Source organism: Mirounga leonina, unplaced genomic scaffold, assembly GCF_011800145.1.
Source record: "Mirounga leonina isolate KUSES-001 unplaced genomic scaffold, KU_Mleo_1.0 Mir_175, whole genome shotgun sequence".
In the NCBI taxonomy this organism is placed as follows: Eukaryota; Metazoa; Chordata; class Mammalia; order Carnivora; family Phocidae; genus Mirounga; species Mirounga leonina.
The window spans coordinates 20,253,565-20,279,437 of NW_023270453.1; the positions used below are offsets into that span (position 1 = coordinate 20,253,565).

Here is a 25,873-nt window from a genome sequence, read left to right on the forward strand (position 1 = left end):
TTTCTTTCTTTCTTTCTTTCTTTCTTTCTTTCTTTCTTTCTTTCTTTCTTTCTTTCTTTTTTCTCTTTGCTCATTTGTTTTGTTTCTTCAATTCCACATATGAGTGAAATCGTATGGTATTTGTCTTTCCCTGGCTGACTTATTTCACTTAGCATAATACACTCTAGCTCCATCCACATCATTACAAATGGCAAGATCTCATTCTTTTTTATGTCTGAGTAATATTCCATTGTATATATATATACCACATCTTCTTTATCCATTCATCAATCAATGGACACTTGGGCATTTCCATAATTTGGCTATTATAAATAATGCTGCTGTAAACATCAGAGTGCATGTATCCCTTTGAATTAGTATTTTTGTATTCTTTGGGTAAATTCCTAGTAGTGCAATTGGTGGATCATAGGGTAGTTCCATTTTTAACTTTTTGAAGAACCTCCATACTGTTTTCCAGACTGGCTGCACCAGTTTACATTCCCACCAGCAGTGCAAGGGGTTCCCCTTTCTCCATATCCTCACCAACATCTTTTGTTTCTTGTGTTGTTGATTTTAGCCATTTTGACCCATTTGAGGTAATATCTCACTGCAGTTTTGATTTGTATTTCCCTGGTGATGAGTGATATTGAACATCTTTTCATGTGTCTGTTGGCCATCTGGACATCTTCCTTGGAAAAATGCCTATTCATGTCTTCTGCCCATTTTTTAATGAGATTATTCATTTTTTGGGTGTTGAGTTTTATAAGTTCTTTATTTTGGACACTAACCCTTCAACAGATGTCATTTGCAAATATCTTCTTCATTCCATAAGTTGCCTTTTAGATTTGTTGATTGTTTCCTTTGCTGTGCAGAAGCTCTTTACTTTGATGCAGTTGCAATAGTTTATTTTTGTTTTTGTTTCTCTTGCCTCAGGAGACATAGCCGGAAAGAAGTTGATGGCCAATTGTCAAAAAAGTTACTGCCTGTTTTCTCTTCTAGGACTTTTATGGTTTCAGGTCTCATCTTTAGGTCTTTCATCTATTTTGATTTATTTTTGTGTATGATCTAAAAATGTGGTTCAGTTTCCTTCTTTTACATGTGACTGTCCAGTATTCCCAACACCACTGTTGAAGAGACATTCTTTTTCCCATTGGATATTCTTTTCTGTTTTGTCAAAGATTAATTGACCATATAAATGTGGGTTTATTTCTGGGTTTTCTATTCTGTTCTGTTGATCTATGTGTCTATTTTTGTGCTTGTACCATACTGTTTTGATCACTATAGCTTTGTAATATAACTTGAAGTCCAGAATTGTAATGCCTTCAGCTTTTCTTCTTCAAGGTTGCTTTGGCTATGTGGGGTCTTTTGTGGTCCCATACAAATTTTAGGATCATTTGCTCTAGCTCTGTGAAAAATGTTATTGGTATTTTGATAGAGATTGCATTAAATGTGTAGACTGCTTTGGGTAGTATAGACATTTTAACAATATTTGTTCTTCTGCTCCATGAACATGAAATGTCTGACAAAATAGACTCTAAGACAAAAATGTTACTGGGGCTAGAGATATTTATTTATTTATTAAAAAAAAGATTTATTCATTTATTTGAGAGAGAGAAAGAGCACGAGTGGGGGTGGGGAAAAGGGAGAGGAAGAAGCAGACTCCCGGCTAAGCAGAGAACCCAACATGGGGCTTGATTCCAGGACCCTGAGATCATGACTTGAGCCAAAGTCAGAGGTTTGGCCAGCTAAGCCACCCACATGCCCCTGGAGATATAGACATTTAAAGATTTATTTATTTATTTATTTATTTATTTATTTATTTATTTATTTCAGAGAGAGTGAGAAAGAATGAGCAGGGAAAGTGGCACAGGGAGAGGGAGAGAATCTCAGGCAGACTCTCCTTTGAGTAAGGAGCCTGATGTAGGCCTCAATCTCACAACCCTGAGATCATGACCTGAGCTGAGATCAAAAGTTGGATGCCTAACTGACAGAGCCACCCAGGTGCCCCTGGAGACAGAGACATTTAAAGTCATAGAAGAGTCAATCCATTAGGAAGAAACCATTATAAACATATATACACCTAACAACAAAACACCAAAATACATAAAACAAAAATTGACAGAAATAGAGAAGCAATTCAACAATGATAGTTGGAAACTTCAGTACTCATTTCCAACAATGAATAGAAAAACTAGACAAAGATAAACAAGGAAATAGAAGACTTGAACAGTAGGATACACCAGGGAGACCTAACAGACATCTATAAAACACCTGAGCCATTCTTCTCAAGTGCACATAAAACATTCTCCAGGATAGACCATGAGTTAAACCATAAAACAAACCTCAATAAATACAAAGTTCTTTGACCACAATGGAATAAAATTATAAATCAATAACAGAAATTTGATAAACTCACAAGTATGTGGAAATTAAACAACACACTCCTAAATAACCAAAGAGTTAAAGAAGAAATCCCAAGGGAAATTTGTAAATACTTTGAGACAAATGAAAATGAAGATGAGACATACCAAAACTTAAGGGATGCAACTAAAACAGTATTTGGAAGGAAATGTATAGCTGGAAATGTTTGTATTAAAAAAAGAAGAATGGTTTCAAATATGTAAACTACCTCACATCTTACATACCAGAAAAAGAGGGGCAAACTAAAGCTAAAGCAGGCAGAAAGAAGGAAATAAAGATTAGAGTGAAAATGAATGAAATAGAAAAATATTTAAAAATCAAGAAAATCAACGAAAACAAAAGCTGGTTCTTTGAAAATATCAATAAGATTGACAAGTCTTTGTCTAGATTTACCAAGAAAAAAAGGAATACTCACATATTACTACATTCAGATGTGAATGATGGGGGATGTAATGACTGACTTTACAGAAATAAAAAGGGCTGTAAAGGAATACTATGAACAATTTTTCACCAATAAATTAGATAACTTAGGTGAAATGGGAACATTCCTAAAAGATACAAACTACCAAAATTGACTCAAGAAGAAATAGACCATGTAAGTATATCTTTTTTTAAATTACTTATTTATTTTAGAGAGAGAGAGAGCACACAAGCCAGGGGGAGGGGCAAAGGGAGAGGGAGAAGCAGACTCCCCACCGAGCAGAGAGCCCCACGTGGGGCTTGATCCCAGGACCCTGAGATCATGACTTGAGCTGAGGGCAGACGCCCAACTGACTGTGCCACCCAGGTGCCCCATCATGTGAGTATATCTATAACAAGTAAGGAGACTGAATCAGTATTCACAAACTACCCACAAAGCAAAGCCTGGGTCCAAATGGCTTCACTGGTGAATTCTACTAAATATTTAAGGAAGGATTAATACCAATTCTGCAAAAATTCTTTCAAAAAGTAGAAGATGAAGGAATACATCTCAACTTAATCTGTGAAGACAATATTACCCTGATACCAAAAGCAGACAAAGACATCACAAGAAAATATAGATCAATATCTCTTATGAATAAGGATGTAAAAATTCTCAACAAGATAGTACTTTTTAGTAAGTGAAATACAAAAACATATAAAAAGAATTATACACCATGATCAAAGGGGATTTATTCCAAGGACATAAGGTTAGTTTAACTTTTGAAAATCAATTAATGTGGGGCACCTGGGTGGCTCATTCGTTAAGCATTTGCCTTCGGCCCAGGTCATGATCCCAGGGTCCTGGGATCGAGCCCCGCATTGGGCTCCCTGCTCAGTGGGAAGCCTGCTTCTCCCTCTCCCACTCCCCCAGCTTGTGTTCCTTCTGTCGTTGTGTCTCTCTGTCAAATAAATAAATAAAATCTTTAAAAAAAAGAAAAGAAAATCAATTAATGTAATAAACCATATCAGTAGAATAAAAAAAGAAACTTCAAATCACATGATCATCTCAACAGATACAGAAAAATCATTTGAGAAAATTAAACTTCATAATAAAAACAGTGAACAAACTATGAAAGAAGGGAAGTTCTTCAACCTGGTAAAGAATACTAAAAAAACCAAAACCCGTAGTTAACATTACACTTACTGGTAAAAGATTAGATGTTTCATGCTAAGATCAGATAGAAAACAAGGATGTCCACTCTTGCTTATTCAACATTGCACCAGAGGTCCTTGCCAGGGCAATTAGGAAGGAAAAAGAAATAAAAGGCAGAAGTAAAACTATCTCTATTCATGGAGGACATGATATCATATATAGAAAATCTTAAGGAATCACTAAAAAACTATTAGAACCTATAAATGAATTCAGCAAGTTTGCAGAATATAAGGTCGATATACAAAAATCAACTATTTCTATATACGTGCATGGGACAATAAAAACGTTAAAATTCCATTTATCATAGGATCAAAAATACTTAGTAATAACATGAAATTTAGAACTTATACTCTGAAAATTATAAAATGTTATTGAGAGAAATTAAATAAGATCTAAATAAATGGAAATATATCTCATGTTTGTGAACTGGAAAGCAATATTGTTAAAATGGCAATACTCTCCGAATTGATTTATAGACTCAATGCAATCCTTAACAGAATCTCAGTTGGCTTCTTTGTAGAAACTGACAAGATAAGTGTGAAATCCACATGGAATTGCAAAGGACTCAGAATAGACAAAAACAATCCTAACAAAGAAGGAAGTAAGAGAATGCACATTTTCCAATTTTGTAATTGAGATAGTGTGGTGCTGGCATGAGGAGTGACATATAGGTCAACAGAATAAAAATGAGAGTCCAGAAATAAACCCACATATCTATGATCAACTGATTTCTTGCTAGGGTGCCAAGACATCTCTATGGGGAAAGGATAGTCTTTATAGCAGATGGTGCCGGGACAACTGGATAGCCACATGCAAAATAGTGCAATCGCATCCTTATCTCCCATCTTATACACAAGTTAACTCAAAAAGGACCAAAGACATAAATATAAGTGCTAAAACTATAAAACTCTTAGAAGAAAATACAGGACTAAATCCTCGTGGCCTTGAGTAAAAAAGACAGATAATGACAAGTGTTGACAAGGATGTAGAGGAATCAGAACCCTCATACACTGCTAGTGAGACTGGAAAATGGTGCATTTATTTTGGAAAACAGTCTGGCCGTTCCTCAAATAATCAAACATAGAGTTACCATATGACCCAGCGCTTCCACTCCTGGTACATCTGAGAGAGATGAAAACATGTCCACACAAAACCTTGCTCATGAAAGTTCACAGAAGCAATATTCATAATAACCAAAAAGTCAAAACAATTTAAATGTCCATCAACTGGCAAATGAGTAGACAAAACGTGGTATATTCATACAGTGAAATTTTATTTCACCATAAAAAGGAATGAAGTACGGACATATGTGTCCACATGGATGAACGTGAAACACATGCTAAGTGACAACAGACCACATGATCCAATGCATGTGGAATGTCCAGGACAGGGAAATCTAGATAGTCAGTTAGTGGTTGCTTAGGGCTAGGGGAAGAGGGTGATAGCTAAATGGTACCGTTTTTCTTCTTGAGGTGGTGAAAATGTTCTAAAACTGACTGTGGAGATGCTTGGACACATCCGTGAATGTGTTAAAAACCACTGAATTTTAGGGGCACCTGGGTGGCTCAGATGGTTAAGCGTCTGCCTTCGGCTCAGGTCATGATCCCAGGGTCCTGGGATCGAGCCCCGCATCGGGCTCCCTGCTTGGCGGGGAGCCTGCTTCTCCCTCTCCCTCTACTGTTCTCCCTGCTTGTGCTCTCTCGCTCTCTCTGTCAAATAAATAAATAAAATCTTAAAAAAAAAGAAAGAAAGAAAGAAAGAAAAACCACTGAATTTTATACTTCAAATGGATGAATTGTATTGATATGTAAATTATATCTCAATAAAGCTATCATCTTTTAAAAACAGTATAAACGATGTGATACTATTTTGTTTAAAATAATAATGATGTGTAGCTAGAAGTCTGGAAGGACATATAACAAAATGTTTACTGTGCCTCTTGCCTCTTTCTTGGTGGTGTAATTATAGATTACTTTTATTGATTACTCTTACGTGTATGTTTTGTTTTGTTTTTCATGTTTTATTATTTTGCAATAAGAACAAAAGCATTTTGAACTTAAAAGCAAATAAACATATTGTAGAACAACTTTTACATTTGTTTTCTTCTCTTTGGGCTAATTAACCCCAAATTCTTCAACACATCACAGAGAGAATTTTCCCATCATGAACTTTTTTTCCTCATTTATTTTATTTGCCATCAAGCCACAGATCAATCAGCAAGCACATCAAGAACTTCCTGGTTGCTAAATGCGGAGGACGTTTTTCTGCCCCGTGTTCCTTGCTCACTCACCTCGAACACTGCTGACCATTCCCTCCTCATGAACTTCACCAGGCAGGTGTTGGACACGTTGTATGTGCCCCAAAAGCAAATTGCTGAATAACCGACGTTTTAGCGCCTGCTGGTTTGGGATTTAAAACAAAGGCATATGGAAGGATTGGAGGACAAAGTATGTAATTTAGTGCTGCATTTCCTGGTTTGGAGTACAAGTGCTCTTTCACAGGTGAGAACGATGAACGTGGGGAAGAGCCATCAGTATCATTTAGGCCAAATGCCCTTCACAGATAAGGAGATGTCATGGAGGCAGGTTCAAGAGGAAGGAGGACTTTCTTGCCAGATACTCTCTGTACTTCCTGGACAGAGTCTGTGTCTAACCAGAGTGGTCCAGCAGGTTCCCCAGTGTGGTTTCTGCATTCTTTCACCCATGCCAACCCCTCCTCTTTATGTCACTGCTGATCAATGAAACGTCCTTCTTTCTTTTCTCTTTTTCTTTAGAAGATTTTGTTTATTTACTTGAGAGAGAGAGTGAGCAGGATGGAGAGGCAGAGGAGAATCTGAAGCAGACTCCACGCTGAGCTCAGAGCTGGACGCGGGGCTCGATCCCACGACTGTGAAATCATGACCTGAGCCAAAACCAAGAGTCAGACGCGCAACCAACTGAGCCCCCCAGCCACCCCTGAAATGCCCTTCTTTCTAACATCCACCTGTCAAGACCCAATTCTTAGCATTGGTGGCATCATCTGACCTGTCCCATGATGTTGTTCTTGTTCTTCTCAGAGCAGACATCTTCCTGCCCTGAAGACCTTGGCTCTGTGCCGACTGTTCTTTCCTTTCTACCCCACCCATTGATTGGCCCTTGTTGGCTCCCATCTATGCTCCAGGTAGAGGAAGGTGCTATTGGTAAAGGAACGGCATTTGTGTACGTCCGAAGTTGAGCTATGGTGTGACCACTTGAGAAACAGGAAGGGTCCGCTGTGGGTGGAGTAAGAAGTGGGAAGAGGTGAGTGTGAAGAAGGAAAAGGAGCCAGATCAGGAAGGGCTCTGGGTGCCCCACTCTGATAGGATTGGTGTCCTTTTAGAAGAGAAGGAGACGCCATCTCTCTCTTCATGCTCACACAGGAAGCATCATGTAAGGACACAGTGAGAAGGGGCCTCTCTAGAAACCAACCCTGGGACCTTCTCACTGACTTCGAGCATCCAGAACTGTGAGGGAAAAAAATGTTGGTTGTCCAAGTTGCACATCTGAGGTGTGTTGTTAAGGCCGTCAAGCAGACTTGCACAAACCTCATCGCCTCACTGGGAACCCTACTAGATACCTCACGCTTACCCCAACCCATGCAGACTCTTGGCTCCCACTGCAAATCCATTTCTCACCCACTTCTCTGCTTTTCAGTAAGTACTGTGATCAGCCAATCAGTTCCTTGAGCCAAAATTCCCAGATTCACTCTCAATTTTTCTCTTTCCTCACTTGCCACAACTAGTTCATATTAGTCAGTTCAGTGGCCTCTCTCTTTAGGATATATCCTGAACCCACTCTCATTTCCCAAAGTCTAACAGTACCACCCTGATCAATTTTCTTTAACCCATTACTGCAACTCCCTCATGGTTCACTCTCCTTATTTACTCTGCTGCTCTCTACAAGCCATGGTCTACACGGCAACAAAGTGATCTTTACATTGCACACTACATGACATCACATTGCTGTTCAAAACCTCTGATTGGTTCCACTTCACAGAGAGAAGATCCAAGTCCAAGGGCCTCTGTGCACCTCCCGCCTCACCTTGGACACTCCCTGCACCCAGTAGGTCCCACTCTGTTCTTCCACACAGCAGGGTCTCGGTAGAGCCTCAGAGCATCTGGTATACCTGGTTGAATTCTGGGAGGCCTACTCTTACCATTGGATGCAGCTCCTTGCAGAGGCCTCCCTTCACCTGAAGGACACCCCATATGTCCGGGTCCATTCACGTCATGTCCCATGGCAGGCAGAATAAAGCTCACAAAGATGTCCTCCTCTTAATTTCTGGAACCCATGGAACACTTGTATGTTGCAAAGGGTGATTTTGATAGCAGGTGGATTAAAGGCTGCCAATCAGCTGACCTTAAAATGGAGAGATTATTTGGGATTACCTGGGTGGGGCCCATGTAATCACAAGGGTCCTTAAAAGTGGAAGAGGGGCGCCTGGGTGGCTCAGTTGGTTAGGCGACTGCCTTCAGCTCGGGTCATGATCCCAGGGTCCTGGGATCGAGTCCCGCATCGGGCTCCCGGCTCAGCGGGGAGCCTGCTTCTCCCTCTGACCCTCTCCCCTCTCATGCTGTTTCTCTCCTGCTCACTCTCTAATAAATAAATAAATAAATAATCTTTAAAAAAAAAAAAGTGGAAGAGAGAGGCAGGATAATCAGTGTCCGGCGGATGGGGCATCAGAAAGACGCAATCCACCCCTGCTAGCACTGAAGGTGGAGGAAGGAGCCATAAGCCAACTAGTGTGGGTGTCCTACATTATATGGAAGAGGCAAGAACAGGTTCTCCCTTTGGGCCTCCAGAAAGGGCACCCTGATTTTAACCCCGTGAGGTCCATGTCAGACTTCTGACCTCCAGAACTGTAAGGTGATAAATGTGTGTTGTTTAAGCCACTAAGTTTGTGATAATTTGGTACAGCAGTAAAAGGAAAATAATACACCCTGCATTTTGGTTACTCCACCATACTCATTACCACCCAGAATAGTCTCATCTATTCACTTTTACAGTGTCTCCCTGCTCTGCAGGCTAACTCCACACGGACAAGGACCTTGGCTGTCTTGCTCACGATGGTTTCCCCGGGGCCCTGACCAGCAGTGAACAAAAGTGGGTGCTAAATAAAGATCTGTGGATAGGGAAAAGAAGAAGAGGCAACCAGAAATGTGAGGAGCTAAGGCAGGTATTCCTGTGTGTTTGACAGGCAAGTATAGCAGATAACAGGATTTGGTTGGAAGAGAGTGAGAAATGCAGGAGAAGAGCATTTTCTCTCCTGGAGAAGCAGGGAGGTGAGCAGTCCTGGCTGCCGGTTCTACTGCTCTAGGAAATCCTCAGGGACCCAGGTTCCCTTGATGTCCCTCCATCCTTATGGGGTGGCTTCATCCTCCTGGTTCCAAGTGGACTTCTGAGGAGAACGTCCAGAAACGGCCACACAACCTGTCCCACTTCTAAAGCCCCAGGTATCACAGACAGTGAAAACGCCACTTTGTAAGCATCATATGCCCAGGACAACAAACACACACATCCACAGAAGGGTTTATATCAACAACTGAACAATGTTTGTTTCTTGGCTGTAGATACAGAAAGGTTTTATTTTCTGCTTTGGGCTTTTCTATGTTTTCCATATGAATGGTGATGACTATGTCCTGCTCTTGTGATCAGGAAAACCCATTAAAAGCATTTCAGGATAAGGGGGGAAGTGTCATAGCCAACGGTGTGCTGTAGTGACTTATGCAGGAAATCAGGCAGGCTGACTTGCAGCCGAGGAGAGCAGTAGGTAGTGGATGGGAGAAGGGGTATTTCCAGGTTCACCACGAAGACCAGCTTTTGCTCTCCCATTGTCAAGAATGTTTACAAACAGTCTGAAGGCTGGGGAGTTTAGGCTTCGTTATATTTTGATTTGGAGTTTATTCTCTTCACCAAATGACAGACTCTAAAGGAACAAAACGTGCAGCATAGCTCAGGCTACAGATGAAGCCAGAGATGTAAATACCAGGGTCTTGAAAATGTCGAGCCTGCAGCCCACAGCCCACCATCCACAGGGAAGCGGTCCAGTTGGAACCTGCTTAGTTCTTGTTGTTTTAGGCTGAACGAAATTGTAAGGGAACGATTCTTTAGATGATGCTCCTTAGTGCACTGGGCATGCCGACAGGAGCTCTGTAAGTAGTCCGGTAACATAACTACATAGTTTGTAGCTTGTGGTGTAAGTCAAGCTCCAAGCCGCTATTACACTGAGCTTTAGGGGTTGGTGCATATATAATTTGATTCAATCTGTCAGGGTTCATGGGGTCAGCAGTTTGGGAGCAGAATGTTGCCTGAGTCAGCTCCCAGGGCAGCTGTACAAAGAAGGCACTGGCTTGGTGGCCAGGCCAGAAATCTGGCCTGGAGCGTCTTCTGCAGAGTGGTGTGTGTGAGCACCTTCTCTGCGGGGCTGTGGGGCAGGCATGGTGTGGACGTGAGGTGGGAGGAGGCACACGTGGGGACCCAAGCGGGGAGGGAGAGATCTGTAGGCCAGCCAGGAACAGTCCACATCAGGCAGGATTAAGGCGGAAATTAAAATCTGAGGTTCCAAACACCCTCACACATTTTCCTTCTTGCCAGCGTTTTCAAGGGATTATATTTTTAAAAAATTAACAGTGCAGTTTCAAGTTATCCAGTTATTCCATAGTGTTTACTTTGCTTATTTCCTGCTACAACTTCAAGCACAAGGAGTATTAAGCTCTCAGATTTTCCAGTAAGTCAGGCAGGTTCGAGAAGTTCATCCACGGAGTAAGAAAACATCAGATACACATCCTGGGCAACAGGTAAAGACTCATGTTGCCTGAGCGGTAAAATATTTTACTGAAAAGCAATGACCTGGGTCAAAGCGCTTCTTTAATCACAAAGAGTAATAACAGCATCGGGTGAGTAAAACTGCAGAGGTGTATCGCTTACTGGTACCGTTCAGTCAGCACCAACACCAGAGGGAGGGGGGTCCTTTCAGGAGACGCACGTGTGCTAGAAAGGCACTTCTCTCCTGAGGTGTTGGGGCCCGGGAAGAAGAATCTGGCAGTATCTCTAGGGCCCTGCCCAGTGCCTGTGCTGTGGGACTCCCCCATGGGCTACAGTCCTGGTGGGCTATGGAAGAGAGGAGTGCAGGTGACGACAGCAAGATGGCGTCCCCGACCCCAAAACGATGATGTAACAACTATCCTTGGATAGAACACCCCTCAGAGAGCTCTGGAGTGCAGCTAAGAAACTGAAGCAATGCAGTGGAACGCAAAAAAAAAAAACAAAAACAAAAAACCCACAAAAACCCATGATGGCCACGTAAAAAAAGCATGGAAGCATTTTATGTGCGTCATCCCGTGCCCCAGACTGGCACATCTCAGTGCCGAAAGGACTCCCCCTCAGAGTGAGTTCCTCCACACAGAAAAGGAAGAGCAGGAAGACCCTGAGGGCCTCCAGCCCTTGTCACTGCCAAAGACCCCACAGTCTTGACTAACATAGACTCCCATTGCCAGGACCCACACCATGTGCCCCCTCAGAGCTGGACCCCTGCTCATCCCCCAGAGATGCTACCATTGTGCCCTTCCGCAGACCCAGGGCTGCCACCATGCACATGTCCAGCCATCTTGCTGTCTTGCTGCTGTGCACCTGCCTTGGACCTTGCACCCCCATGTGCCTGCTAGACCCAGGAGTCCTGCATGCCCACCAGACCTGACACACCTCCCCCCCCAGTCCCAGTGCTGCTGTGCACCTGCCCCAGCAAATGGCCTCACTGAAGCCAGTCTGTCAAGTTTGGAAGAAGTGATTTTTTCTTCAAGTGTGCAGACACCCACACCAACAAGGCTACAAGGTACACAAAAATTCAGGAAGACATGTTACCACCAAAGGAACACAATACATTTCCATTAACTGAGCCCAAAGAAATGGAGATCTATGAATTACATGACAAAGAATTCAAAATAATAGTATTTTTAAAAAATTTTATTTATTTATTTGATGGGGTGGGGAGAACATGAGTGGGGGGGGCAGAGAGAGAGGGAGATGCAGACTCCCTGCTAAGCAGGGAGTCCGATGCAGGGCTCAATCCCAGGACATGGAGATCATGACCTGAGCTGAAGGCAAATGCTTAACTGACTGAGCCACCCAGGCATCCTGAGATAGAAATCATTAAAACAAACAAACAACCCCAAAACTTTGGAGCTGAAGAAGACAACGACTGAAGAATTCACCAGAGAGCTCCCACAGCAGATCTGATCAAGCAGAAGAAAGAATCGGTGAAGTCTAAGACAAGCCATTTGAAATGATCTAGTCAGAGCTGCAAAGACAAAACAGAATGAAGAAGAGTGAAGAAAGCCTATGGGATTTATGGAGCACCATCAAAGTCACCAGGACACTAGTGTCCTCCTCATCCACGGTTTCAGTTACCTGTGGCCAACAGTCTGGAAGCAGATGATCCTTCTTCTGAAGTGTCATCAGCAAGTCAATAGTAGCCTCACGCTAGGTCACAGGGCCTGTGTCATTCACCTCACTTTATCTCACCACGTAGGCATTTTATCATCTCACGTCATTACAAGAAGAGACGTGAATATTGATGATAAGATTTTGAGAGAAAGAACCCATTCACATAACTTTTATTGCAGTATATTGTAATAATTGTTCTATTTATTAGCTCTTGTTATCAATCTGTTATTGTGCTTAATCTAGAAATTAAACTTTATCGTAGGTACGTATATATAGGAAAAAACATAGCATATGTGGGATTTGGTACTATCTGTGGTTCAGGAATCCACTGAGAGTCTTGTAATGGATCCCCTGTGGATAAGGGGAGACTACTATATATGCATTATGAGAGTCTGAGAAGGAGGAGAGAAAGGAGTGGAAAGCTTATTTAAAGAAATAATGGTCCCTTGTTCCCAAATCTGGGGAATAAAATAGACAACTAGACATCCAGATTCATGAAGCCCAAAGGATGCCAAATAGGTTGAAGACAAAGAGGTCTACACCAAGACACATTATTATTAAATTGTCAAAAGTCGAAGATAAGGAATTTTGAGAGCAGTAAGAGAAAAATGACATGTTGCGTATAAGGAACCCCTCAGAAGACTATAGGCAAATTTCTCAGCAGAAACCTCACAGGCCAGGATGATATATATAAAAGGAGTAGGATGATATATATAAAAGTATGGAAAGGAAACATCTGCCACACAAGAATACTATATCTCACAAAACTATTCTTTAACAATGAAGGGCAGACAAAGTCTTTGCCAGAGAAGCAAAAAATTGAGGGATTTCGTCACCATGAGATCTGCTTTACAAAACATGCTTCAAGAGGTTACTCATACTGAAATGAAAACACTCTAAACAGCACAACACGAAAGCACAGCAAAGCATAACTCTCACTGGCAAATGTAAGTATGCAGACAAGTACAGAATACTGGAACGCTGTAATGGTGGTGTGTGAATTATTTTCAACCCAAATATAAAAGTTAAGAGACAAAATATTAAGAATAGCTGTAGCCACAGCAGTCTGATTTGCTCCTGGCTCACTATGATGGCCGGCCTGGGTGCTGCTGGCTGCATCAGAACCTGCCCCACCTTCTCAGCCGCCTCTTCCAGCAACACCTGCATAGCTGAAGCAAATTCCCCTCCTTCCCCGGATCTCGTTTAGTCCCTGGGTGTTTTCCAGAAGCAGATCTTAATTTGCTTCCTCTTCAGGTGTTTGGGGGAGGATTGGTCACAATCAGCCAGCCCATCATCACTGGAAGCAGAACCCTTGTCCTGTCTCTGTGTTTTTAGTGTATGTTCCTGGAGATTTCCTCAAACACAGCCCGTAGGTTAGACACTTGAGTCCATTCTGTGACGCAGTTGGTCCCTGAGTTTTATAATTTATTTCTTTTAAAAATTGTATTTTAAATTCCTTACAACTCTTACGTGTCCTGGCATTCCTACTGGCAGTCTATTCTTGCTTGATGGATGCAATATTGTCCTGCATGTTTCTGAAGGATCTATTAGGTTCACTTTTTTTTTCAGGTTTTGCCAATTTCTGCATTAGCAGCTTTCTACCTGGGGCTGATTATTCTAGTCCTGCCATCGGCACTTGCGCCTTACACGTGAGGTGCTCGGAGGCCAGAGGGACAGTACAGTGAGGTCTCTCTCTTTGTGGCTGACGTGGGATTTCTCTGCAGCCCAGTGGCTGCTGACTCTGCCGTCTTCCTTCTTCTCCCTGCGGTCTACAGGGTAGTCTGAGCTTCAGCTCTGAGGGTCACTGTCTCTTGGTCCTGCAGAGCAACTTCGGGCAGAGACCAAACTCTGCATAGATGAAAAAAGCCCACAGATAAAATGAGCGTTCAATGTGTTAATGAGGAGAGTGTTTCTGTATCATGACTGCGTCCGTGTTTATGTTTTAATTCTGTATTACTTCTCTCTCCGGGCTAAATCTTTCTCCCTTCAGGTGGGATTCTAGGAACACAGTCCTGGCGAGCAGATGCAATAAGTCAGTGACGTTTCACACAGCCGGCTGCAGGTGCGCAGTCCCCTGGATGCATGTGCGTCCTGGACCGAGGGGCGCGTGCGAACTGAACACATGGCAGAGGAAAGACAGAAGGGCATCCCAGCACAGCTAACTCCAGAGCTCCATGCGCTGCCGTCTGCCTACAGCCCCCAGAGCCCTGCAAGCAAACACCCATCTTCTCCTCGGGCATTTTCCACCGAGAGCAGAAGATGAGCGCATCTGCTCAGTGTATCGTGAATGCTACGGTTACTATTATGCCATAATTAAGTGAGGAAGGGAGACCTGGAGTAGTTGTCACAAAATCTAAGGTCACAACATTTCGGCACTCAGTGAGTCACTGTCCTCCGCGAATAAACCGCCCAAGGCAGAAGACTGCATGGGGGTTTCACCAGAACTATTTCCCGCGGTGTTGAACGCAGGCTTCTAGAAACAGAAAGGACCTAGGTTATTGTCTGAGGTTTTCTACTTCTGACCGCAGTGTTTCCTGACATACTGCTTGGGGGTTCCATTCCCAGCGGACTCACCAAATACAACTGAGGGCCAATCCTAGGTCTTTCAAAGCATCTTTGCATGCGTAAGGCACACGGAAGAGCTCACAAATGGTAATGAGGAATTCTGGCTGTTGAATACAGTAACAGTGGCGTATGTGGGGTGCCTGAGGTGGATGTTAGAATCCCCATTTTGCAGATGGGCACCCTGGGGTTGGGAAAGTGCAAGTGACTCCGTCACATTCACAGTCGCAGCGAATAGCCAGGGCAGGGCAGTGTGGCCCAAGCCAGGCCGTCAGTCATCACGCCAGCCTGCACGGCTGCATGTAGGATTCTGCCGCTGTTCTGGCCCGAAGCTGGGTCCTGCGGGCGGGTGCTCAGGGAGGAGGGGGCCGTGGAGGGACGTTCCCTGGCCTCCCTCATGCAGAGCTGGGTGCCATACAGAGTGCTGACCCTGACCCTCCTTTTGTGCACATCTTCCTCTCATGTGACACATTGCCCAAGACCCCCTCCACACTGCCACGCGTGTCCCCCCCCAAAGGGCTCTCTCTCCCTCTCAACAACTGCCTCCCTCCCCCAGCACCTACTGTCTCGACAGGAGTGGACTGAACCTCCCCAGAAGGGTGGCCACATGCTCACAGGGCATCTGCCCGCAGGTGCACCCCGCTGAACCACAGCAGGTGTGGACAGCGGGATGTGGGGAAGCAGAGGCCCTGGAGGTGCTCTGCGTGTGCTCCACTCTGGAACTACAGCTTCTCTCACAGTCCACATCTGCCCGCCACGGCGGCCTGGTCCAAGGCACCGTAGGCCCCTTCCTCTAAGTCGGCTCGTGAGCCGGGCCAACCAGGCCACCCTGGAAGAGACATGGGCTCCTTGCATAGTCTGCTGAGATGTTTGGGAATAGAGACCCTCGTCTGCGGATCAGGTTGTACTACGTTGTTCTGGAGAGCATTCTAGTTAGAAGTAAATGTCCCCACTTCCTACTGAGGATGCCTCTGCCCTTCTTTGCAGCATGGCCCGGTTCCCTCCCTGTGTGGCAGGGGCTCCTCATGAGAATCTGTGCTTGTCTCTTCCGAGGCTGTCTGTCTTTCAGTCGCTAAATCGTGCCGTATGGGAGCTGCTTGCCCGTGTGACCATGAAACCCTGTACTTGTGAATCATAAATAAATTCCCATCACAAACCTTCAAGTCTATCTAAGGTCACACGGCTATTCCTTCTCTAGTCACACCAGTGAACCCATCCGATCAGTGCCGGAAATCCAGGAATGCTTGCTCACGTGTGGGGCGCTGTCTGTGCCGCCTAGAGGTTCAAGTCTGGTGAGGGAAACAAGGTGTTTTGGGGTAACTACTACAGGAAGGGACAGAGTGGGGCCGCGTTCATGATGTTCACGGCAGCTTAGAGGAATGGCTCTGCTCTGTGCAAACCCCTGTTGGCTCCATTTCTGCACCTGCGGGGGCCAGAATCACAGGCCCTGGGGAGCTGAGGACGAGGAGGAGACCAGGGCCTGGGAGGAGGGGGTCGGCCCCAGCGTCCAGTGTGCAGTGTTCAGAGCTGACCGAGGCGGAAACTTGCTCCCCAGAAGAGCCCAGCGAGAACATGGGTCATGGCAGCAAAACCAAACAGCGGTGGTGCTCAGAGGGGCAGGGAGGCACCTGCGTGGTTCCAGTTCCGGGAATGGAGGAAGGGACAGGGAGGACGGGGATGGTGAGCAAGACTGGCAAAGGGAGTCACGGCTGTAGCCAAATAGGCCAGGTTTCTGGGCAAAACTGATTCCAGAAGGAAGTGAAGACAGAGGCTGGGGCTGAGGCTGCAGCCAAGCCGGACTCAGATGCCCGAGCATCCCCTCACCCCACTGGCCGCGGTGCCAGGTCTGGGCCTGGCCCCAGGACTGCTTGTACAAATGCTTTCATTTGTGCTGCTTGGATTGAGAAGGAATCATGTACATAAGGCAAAGTAAATGGCCTATAACAGACACAGGGGAATGCGGGAGGGGCCGCGGGGCCACTGACCTCCTCAGAAGGGAGTTCTGCAGTACATTTGAAGGTGTTCGCACAAAGTGGTGGGAGGGAATCCATCAAGCCCCTCCAGCCCCAACCCCAGCTCACCTTCCACCCTCCCTCCCTGCTGCTGGTGCCAGTCATGGCTCAGTAGGGCCCATCCTTGCTCCCTGACATCGCTCTGCCCTTGTTAGGAACCAGTTCTGAGACTGAACATGAAGTCATAGGCCGCTGACAGGGGCTGCGGAAGGCCGCCGGGCATGGCCTGGGCGTCAAGGAAGGCCCCAAGCATGCAGCGGGGCCTGAGCCGAGCTCCTAGGGCGAGGTTGGCGGGACTGAGGAGGACTTTCTAGGCAGAGGTAAGACCTGGGTTAGGAATGGACGGGGCTTGGCCAGGGCCTGGCAAGTGGGCCACTTGGCCCGACACTGACCTGTGCACCTCCTGCTTCCATGCACCGGGCCGGAACGTGCAGAAACTCGTGAAGGGTCAGATCCCAGAAGCCCAGAGCTTACCCTCTATGCAGAGTCACAACCCACGCAACCACGTAAAGCAGCATGCAGAAACTCTAATGCTGGCGCTTGGCCACACTTCGAAGGATGGGTGAGATTTGGAAACTGAGTGTGTGTGTGGTGCAGGGCAAGGGGGGTAAGCTGGCACTTCCCGGCTTTTCCTCCCATTTTGTTAAGTGTCGCTAGAACTACTGACTACTTGCTCCTCTTCTGAACCATCCCATGATCTCAGACACCCGGGCGAGGGCGGGCTGTGTGTGGAGGACGGAATGTTCTCTTCCTGCCCGCCTCCAGAGACCCTCTCTGCTTAGTAGACAAGGTGAGACGCCACAGTTTCGGGTGGAGTTAACCTTCCTCCTGGGGGATGCTTCCTGGGGACTAGACGGGGCCAGACCTCTTGTCTCATAAAAGCCATATGTGAACAACAGGTTAAGACCACAGTACAAACCTGTGTCCCTAGGGTTTTTGGGCTTCTGGGTTCAAACATCCCCCAGCACGCCTGTCCCAACAGGTAGAAACAACAAGCCCTCTGTGGACTAACACACTTCCTCTCCCAGGAGAGCTTAGTGTTTAACTCCAGTCTAACTCAAACTCACACCACCCACCACGAAACAAAATGCCTTTGCTCCTTCTACCTTATTAAGTGAGCATGGATGAGTCAGTCAACCTTGGAGCCTGTGTCTTGAACTGAAATACAATTAAAAGGTGAGGATAATCCCGCCCTTTTGATTTCACAACATTGATATGATGACCCAATGAAGTGTGTGTGCGTGAACACTACCTCACCGTGGGAAATGCAGAGAATAACGAAAGCTTCAGCAAGTTCATCTGTCCCAACTTCAGATGACCCATTTTGTGAGTGTCTGTCACTGCCCCCCCCATCAGGCCATACACAGAAAGCAAGCACTGTGCCCCAAACATTAACATCTCCGGCCCAGACATTTTCACTGCCGCATTCTACTGAACATTTAATGAATTAAATCCAATTCTGCATAATCTCTGCCAGGACACAGGAAAGGAGGGAACACCTCTCAATTCATGTCATGAAAGTAGTATTTCACGGGCTGGTATCATCCTGATACCAAAATCAGACAAAGACAGTACAAACAAAACAAAAAACGAAACCCCCCCAAAGCCCTGTAGACCTCATAAATGCAAATGCAAAAATTCATAACAAAATAGCACATAGAATTCAGCTTCTATAAAAAGAATTCTATAGCAGGACCAGGTTTTTTTCCTGACCCTCTTTCTACCCCTTGGTATTTATACCACTTATTTTTGACACATTTTCTCTTCTGATTATTTATCATTTTGTTACATATTGTCTTGTTCGTAAGTGTCTCATCTCCCCGCAAATACTGCAGTATCTTTGAGAACACAGCCCATATCATATGTAGTATTTCCTTTGTATACTTACCAAAAAAAAAAAAAAAATAAGCATTTGGTTTTATACCCCTTAACAAATAACATCATGCTCAAGATCAAAATAGGGACTTTACCGGTGTTCAATGAACGGTCTTGTTTCTTGGGGGGAAGAAGGGGGAGAATATCAAGAAGAGCCACATTCACCTGCATGTAAGCAAACACACTAGGATACGGGGATCTCAGGACTGAAAGAATCCTAATTTCAAACAGATCTAAAATAACCTGCATCTTCTTTCAGTAAAGGTTATATAACCAGAGCTGGACCCCCAGGACATGCTAACGTCTTCCGGGAGAAGTGATGTTATTCTTCTCTGAGCAAAGTTGTCTCAGTCCAACTGAATTTTATCAGAGAGCAACATGTTAAGTCTGGTTAGTTCTTTATGTGGAAAGCTACTTGTCTTCCACTTTGCCATGTGAAACAAGGTATAGCAAACACATTCCCAGTGAGTGAAATGTGACATCCCCATAATGGGATTTCCCCTCTGCTGACAGCACACGGAACACAGCACGGGGTCGTGGAAAATGCACAGATGCTGGACTTCTAGCCCGCATCTAGAAAGAATGATGCTACTCACTAGCACCAGCACCTTGGGCAGATTACTTTGCATCTCTGGGGTACACGTTCCTTATCAGTAAAATAGAAGGGTGGTAGTTCACATTCCAATGTTATTGTAGGGAGAGGAGATTCTGTAATTCGAAGTAGTAAAGAAACGCTATTTATAATTTATAAACTTCTATTTATAAATCTATAATTTAATAATTATTATAATATAAATTAATATAATATAAATTAATAATTATTATAATAAAAATATTATTACATGAAAGCACTTTGGATGGCTGGAGGGTCCTGTGTAATAGGACAGATGACAGCCTGAGAACAGGGTCGCCCGGTTTGCACACGCCCCTGCTTGTGTTTCCTCTCTCGCTGTGTCTCTCTCGGTCAAATAAATAAATAAATAAAATATTTAAAATAATAATAATAAAAATTATTCTGTACACAGCCACAGCACCCCCACACTCCCAGACTGCACGCTCAGTCTTTCCCGTCTGAGAAAGCTCTCCCCTCTCCCTACCCTCACTCCGTGGTCCTGCCATTTCTTTTCCTGTGGTGGCCTTCACAGCCAAACTTCTTGAAACGACTCTTTGTAGTGGAGACCTTCAGCTCTGGCCATGGACGCAGCAGTTGGGTGCTTGTCTCTACGGAGTAGAGCCCATCCACGCAGTTCACACACTTATGGTAACTGTCTGCATGAAAGATAAAACCAGTGACCGAAAGAATCACATACTTAGAAATTTCAAATAGAGGAAGGAAAGATGTGCACATTAAGATATAATTTACAGGCATACAATTAGGCCATATTTTGAAAATTTCTTTTTTTAATTTTTATTATTATTATTTTAAATATTTTATGTATTTATTTGACAGAGAGAGACACAGCGAGAGAGGGAACACAAGCAGGGGGAGTGGGAGAGGGAGAAGCAGGCTTCCCACCAAGCAAGGAGCCCCATGCGGGGCTCCATCCCAGAACCCTGGGATCATGACCTGAGCCGAAGGCTGACGCTTAACGACTGAGCCACCCAGGCGCCCCTAAGCCATATTTTCTAAATATGTTCCAAACTGAGCCTTTAAACAGTGAATTCTATGTGCATATATATGGAATTATTAGCTTGTTTTACTCTTTTTTATCACGTTGCTTTGAATGCTTTGGAAAAGCAAAGGACCCCAAGAACTGTGTGAAAATCAAGGAATAAGCTGCTGTTGTTGCGCCCTCACTCAGCTCAAAAATTCACCAGTGAAAAGAGGTTACGACCATGGTGAGTCATAGATTTAAATGTTGCACCTAGAATGAGCAAAAATAAACCAGGATAGAGGACGTCAGAGAAAACTGCACAGAGTAGGGGAAATATTATTTCACAAAACTTTAAAAAATTGTGGCAGGATATACATAACATAAAATCTACCTTTTTAACCATTTTGAAGTGGCATTAAGCACATTGACAATGTTGTGCTACCATCACGAATATTTCACGAAACTCCCGCCATGCACGCGCACACGCACACACATGTGTGTGTGCGTGTGTGCGTGTGTGGTGGGCTCTAATATAAAATGTATTTCTTACTTCGGGTCATGGTTTTTTCAAAAAGTATGAAAACCCTGCATTAGCTCTCTCTTCACATATGCAAAATGATAGAAATTTCACTAACTCTGAGACTCCAGTGGAGCCTGCGGCATAGAGAAATCCTCTAAAGATGAGGAGATGATTCTGAAGAAGAGGATAAATTCAGATATTTGACATAATGAAAAATTTGAAATGCATATTTGTCTTTGTGGGTGTTCCGCATTTGTTCATACAACAAATGCATGGGGACCGTTCTCAGAGAGTGAGACCCCCAGAGTCGGGGGGAGGTCGGGAAGTGTTGTCCTGTGTCACTGAGGGTGGGAACGATGGGCAGAAAATGGCTGAATTGCCTTCCGCGGTGGCAGCCGCAGCTGTGGTGCCCGTCTTTGTGTCACCAGGAGACTCCAGTGTTTCACAGAGTGGATTAAGGAAACAGTGTGTCCTACGTCTAATCAGAGTGACTAAAATATATCCAGAGGAAAACACCCTTGTGATAATGCCGATGTATGGAAAATTATAATTCCCTCAAGTCTGGTATGTGGTATCTAAGGTTATAAAGTTGTCAAAACAAACAAAGCAACGGAAATAGCCATCCCCATGGAATGGGGGGGGGGAGTACAAATGATAAGAACTCCAAATCAACTGGATTCACTGTAGTGAACAGTGTTAAAAATAAAGGCAGCTCGTAAGAATTGACAGAAGCCTATAGGAGGCTGGTGGGTGAGTTAGCAGAGTTGGGATGACTTCGGTTCAGCACACATTCACTAATACCAGTCACTGTGGAAAATGATGAGGATACAAATTGTAAGATCTAGTTCCTGCCTTTGCAAAGTTTATAATGAGCAGAAGGGAAAGAACACCACATAACCGGGGTTTCTATGCCTTGCAGTAGGAGCTGGTGTTACGGGTGCACCCTGCATGGGGCTGGAGCTTGAAGGGCGACTCGATCCAGCCGGCAACAATGGGTTGGAGGTGGGTATTCAGGGAAGGCTTCCCGGAGGAGGTCTGAGCCTCCGCGTTCCGTGTTGGAAAGAACAGATGACTACTTGCTGGAAGAGGGGAGAGATGTCTAGAAGGGGAAACACACAGAGGTTCGGGCAGCTTGGTGTGCTCAGGGAGACTGGCTGGTTTGTAATCAGGGAGGGGAGATTTCAAGCCCCATCAGGTGGTTGTGGTTAACATTTAAAGATGGAGCCTGGGTTATTTGGGTTCTCCCTTCTTTGCAAGCTCTTCGCTGCCGATGAGCGGCAGGAGGTACACATCCTTGATGACTGGGTGGGGGTGTCCATTTCACAAAATAATGAGGCAGAGAGTCTTCATTAGGGAAGTTGTGGGGGGAGGAGCCCGCATCTCAGGAGACTTGTGGGAGCGCAGCCCAGGGCAGCCGGCACTGCTCCTGCTCAGTCTTGGGGGGGGGGCCTGGAGCAGGGGGTTGTGGAAGCAGGGAGGGACTGCCTGGGAGAAACAGGAGGGAAGCTGGTGGTTGCCATGCACACTCCAGGCTCAGGACACAGGCAGCGCTGTCTAGACAGTGGCTTTCTCACCCCTGGGAGGGATGCCTCTCATTTCTTACGAAGTTGAGTGTCCACAGATGTTGGGTTAAAAAGAAATGTCCAGTGTGCCAGGTCTCTCAAGTTAATTTAAAAAGGTGCTTATTAAGTCCAGTCCTCTGCCTGAAACATCCAAGTTGGGAAATGGCACCAAAATGTCTGTCTCATCAATTCACCCTTCTTTCTATGAGGGCTGCAGTCCGGCAATGGGGATGCAATCTCTTCCCAGGCCCAGAGGCAGCTAGGCACTGTGGAGGTCAGCCATCCCGCAAGAGAGCTGCTAGAAATCGTGTGAAGTTAGCTGCAGTTCCGGGCGGTATCCTCCACCCTGACGGAGTTCCTTTCAAAGGGAACACAGATCCAACCACAGAAGCCTTGAAGGACCAGCCTGGGTCTTCACTGTGGGTTTTCACAAAGGAGCTAGCCTGAGGGCATAACAAAGCACACCGCACAGAAGTTTCTCAGAAACTTTCTGGAGATAGGCAACAGGGGTCCTGGGCGAGACCCTTGCAGGCCCTCAGGCATGTGACTGTCTGCTTGTGCTCTCTCTCTCTCTGTCAGATAAATAAATAATATATTTTAAAAAAATAAAAAATAATTTTTTAATTGATCTTATCTTTCTAAGCAGAGATGCCGTAAAAATATGTTTTATGTAATAATCTCGTTCCAGAATTCCGAACTGCCGTAAGCCCTGCACCTCCCTTGCAGGCCCTCAGGCACGTGACTCTCCCCCTCCTACTCCCTGCCCTGAGGCCTCTGACCCTGGGCCAGCGGCTGCCAGCATCCCACCCACTCGCCCAGCCTGGGGGGGGGGGGGTCTCGCCCAGGACCCCTGTTCCTCTAGCCAGAAGGCTGTGGCACAGCCTAGAAGCAGTCCTCTCTCACTGCTTTTGAGCAGAACATGCTCGTGGGATATGGAAGAGGACTTCAAACCCTCCATCTCATCACTACATTTTTATTATCTTGGGGGGATTTAAAACACATCCAGAAGTGGGGAGGAGTTTTAGGAGCCCCCATGCAAGGTGTCCATCCTGCAGCTCTCCACTCACTAGCCTGTCCCGTTATTGTTTACATATTCCTGCTGGCCACCGCCCTTTTCGATGATTTGGAAGGAAATCCTAGACATACTATCATGTCATTCATCAATACTTCAGTATGTATCTCTAAAAATAGATCTCCATTTTCAAGAGTTCCAAATTCACAGACAGGTTGCAACCACTTACATATTCTACACCTAGACTTACCAAGTAAGATTTTGTCATATTCTCATTCTGTGTGCGTGTGCGTGCACGCCTTTCACTAAACCATCTGAGAGAAACTTGCAGATATCTTCACCTGTCACCCCTAAATACTTCAGTTTATAGCTCCTGTGACCAGAGAGATTCTCTCTCTCTCTTTTTTCTTTTTTTAGAGAGAGGGTGCACACAAGCATGTGAGAGTGGGGGGTGTGCAGAGGGAGAGAATCCCAAGCAGGCTCCATTGCTCAGTGCGGAGCCCCAACACAGGGCTTGATCTCACGACCCTAAGATCATGACCTGAACCAAAATCAAGAGTGGGGTGCTTACTGAATGAGCCACCCAGGTGCCCCCAAAGAGATTCTCTTACACAGCCATAAAACAAGTTTATGAATAAATCCAGTTCAGGAAACAACGTTGATTATAAGACTGGGATAGGGTCCATACTAGAGTTCTGACCATGTCCATCATAGCAAATGTCACTCTGATCGAGCACCTGGCATAGGGTCACACACCACACTCACTTGTCATATCTCCTCTGTTGCCTTTAACTTGGAAAAAATTTCCTCAACCTTTCACTGTCGTTTATGACCTTGATATTTTTGAGGATTATGGGCCCGCTGTTTTGTCTATGTCTTCACTTTACATTTGTGATTGTTCCCTCTTGTTAGTTCGTGCACTTTGGGCAGGAACGCCACATAGCTGAGGTCATGTCACCTGATGTCAGTAGGCCACCATTATTGGGGATGCCAATGTTCAACACTTGATTCAGATGGGGTCCTTATAAGTACCACCGTAAAAACACCCTGTCCCCCCTTGAAATCACTTAAGCATAAGCAATTAATGAGCTGTGAAAGGATAACGCAACCTGTTCCTCAATAACCTTCCCCCGATGCCTTTAGCCTTCATGGATGACTCCTGCCCAGATCCCATGACCTCTGCCACGTGGTGATGTGTTAAATAATTCCTTTTCAATTTGTTAGTCAGCATTCTGTAAAGAAAAGCTTTCCCCTTTCCTTCCTCATCTCTAGTATTTTTTTACTTACCCATTTATTTGCATTTCTTAGTATGAACTCATGCATTCTTTTTTACCTCCCAACGTATTCTGATGTATTACTGTCATTATTCCTTTCGATACTCCCACCTAATTTGACTAAGCTCATTCCTTATTGTATTTCTATTTGGGTGGCTTTTTTGGGGACAGAGATCCACCAGAGCTTAACACCTTTTTTGAGTCCCTTCTTGCCTCATAATAAAATCTCCACTCACTGTCAAATCCAAATATCCTAAGTGGCTCACAAGACCCCTGGGGTTCTTCCTTGCTTGCCCCTCTAGGCTCCTGTGCCCTCCACCCACCTCACCGACTTGTCTTTTTGCTTTGTCACGCTCCAATACTTCTGTTTTGACGTGTACTGGCTTCCCCCTCCCTGCCAGGATCCTTTTTTTTTTTTTTAATTTAACAGAGAGGGACACAATGAGAGTGAACACAAGCAGGGGGAGTGGGAGAGGGACAGGCAGGTTTCCCGCTGAGCAGGGAGCCCGACGTGGGGCTCGATCCCAGGACCCTGGAATCATGACCTGAGCCGAAGGCAGACGTTCAACGACTGAGCCACCCAGGCACCACCCCTGCCAGGATCCTTATCAGCAGCCTCTCCACTCTTGTCTCCTCAGCCTTGGCTTATGTATCACTTTCTCAGATTCTCCCTGCAAGCTGGCTCTGGCCCCTCCTGGATTTGTTACCACCCCCCCCCCACCCCCGCCCCGGCAGGTCTGTGCACACACCCTAGGAAACTCATCCCTCGCTATCCCCTACTGTCTGTCCACTTGTCTCTGGAGCTGTGTTCCCCTGTGCTGTCTCCCCAGCACTTAGCACAGCCCCGGAGAGGGGAGCAGGTACCCGGTGAGGACCTGTTTAATGAATAAGTGAATAGTTCTAAACCGTTAGGAATAAAGCTTGAGCAGTGTGGTTAAGCCACAAAAGAGCTTGCTAACATAGAGGTAATTTTCAGTGATGATCTAC

At 45.1% G+C, this 25,873-nt stretch overlaps 1 long non-coding RNA gene across 1 annotated transcript in view; it reads right to left on the bottom strand.

The window, feature by feature from the left end:
• Positions 1–17,936, bottom strand: part of LOC118021908 — a 23,152-nt gene extending 5,216 nt beyond the window's left edge. The window contains exon 1 of the long non-coding RNA XR_004682341.1: positions 17,441–17,936. This is a non-coding gene — a long non-coding RNA (uncharacterized LOC118021908). The remainder of the gene's footprint in view (positions 1–17,440) is intronic.
• Between the last annotated feature and the right edge of the window lie 7,937 nt (positions 17,937–25,873).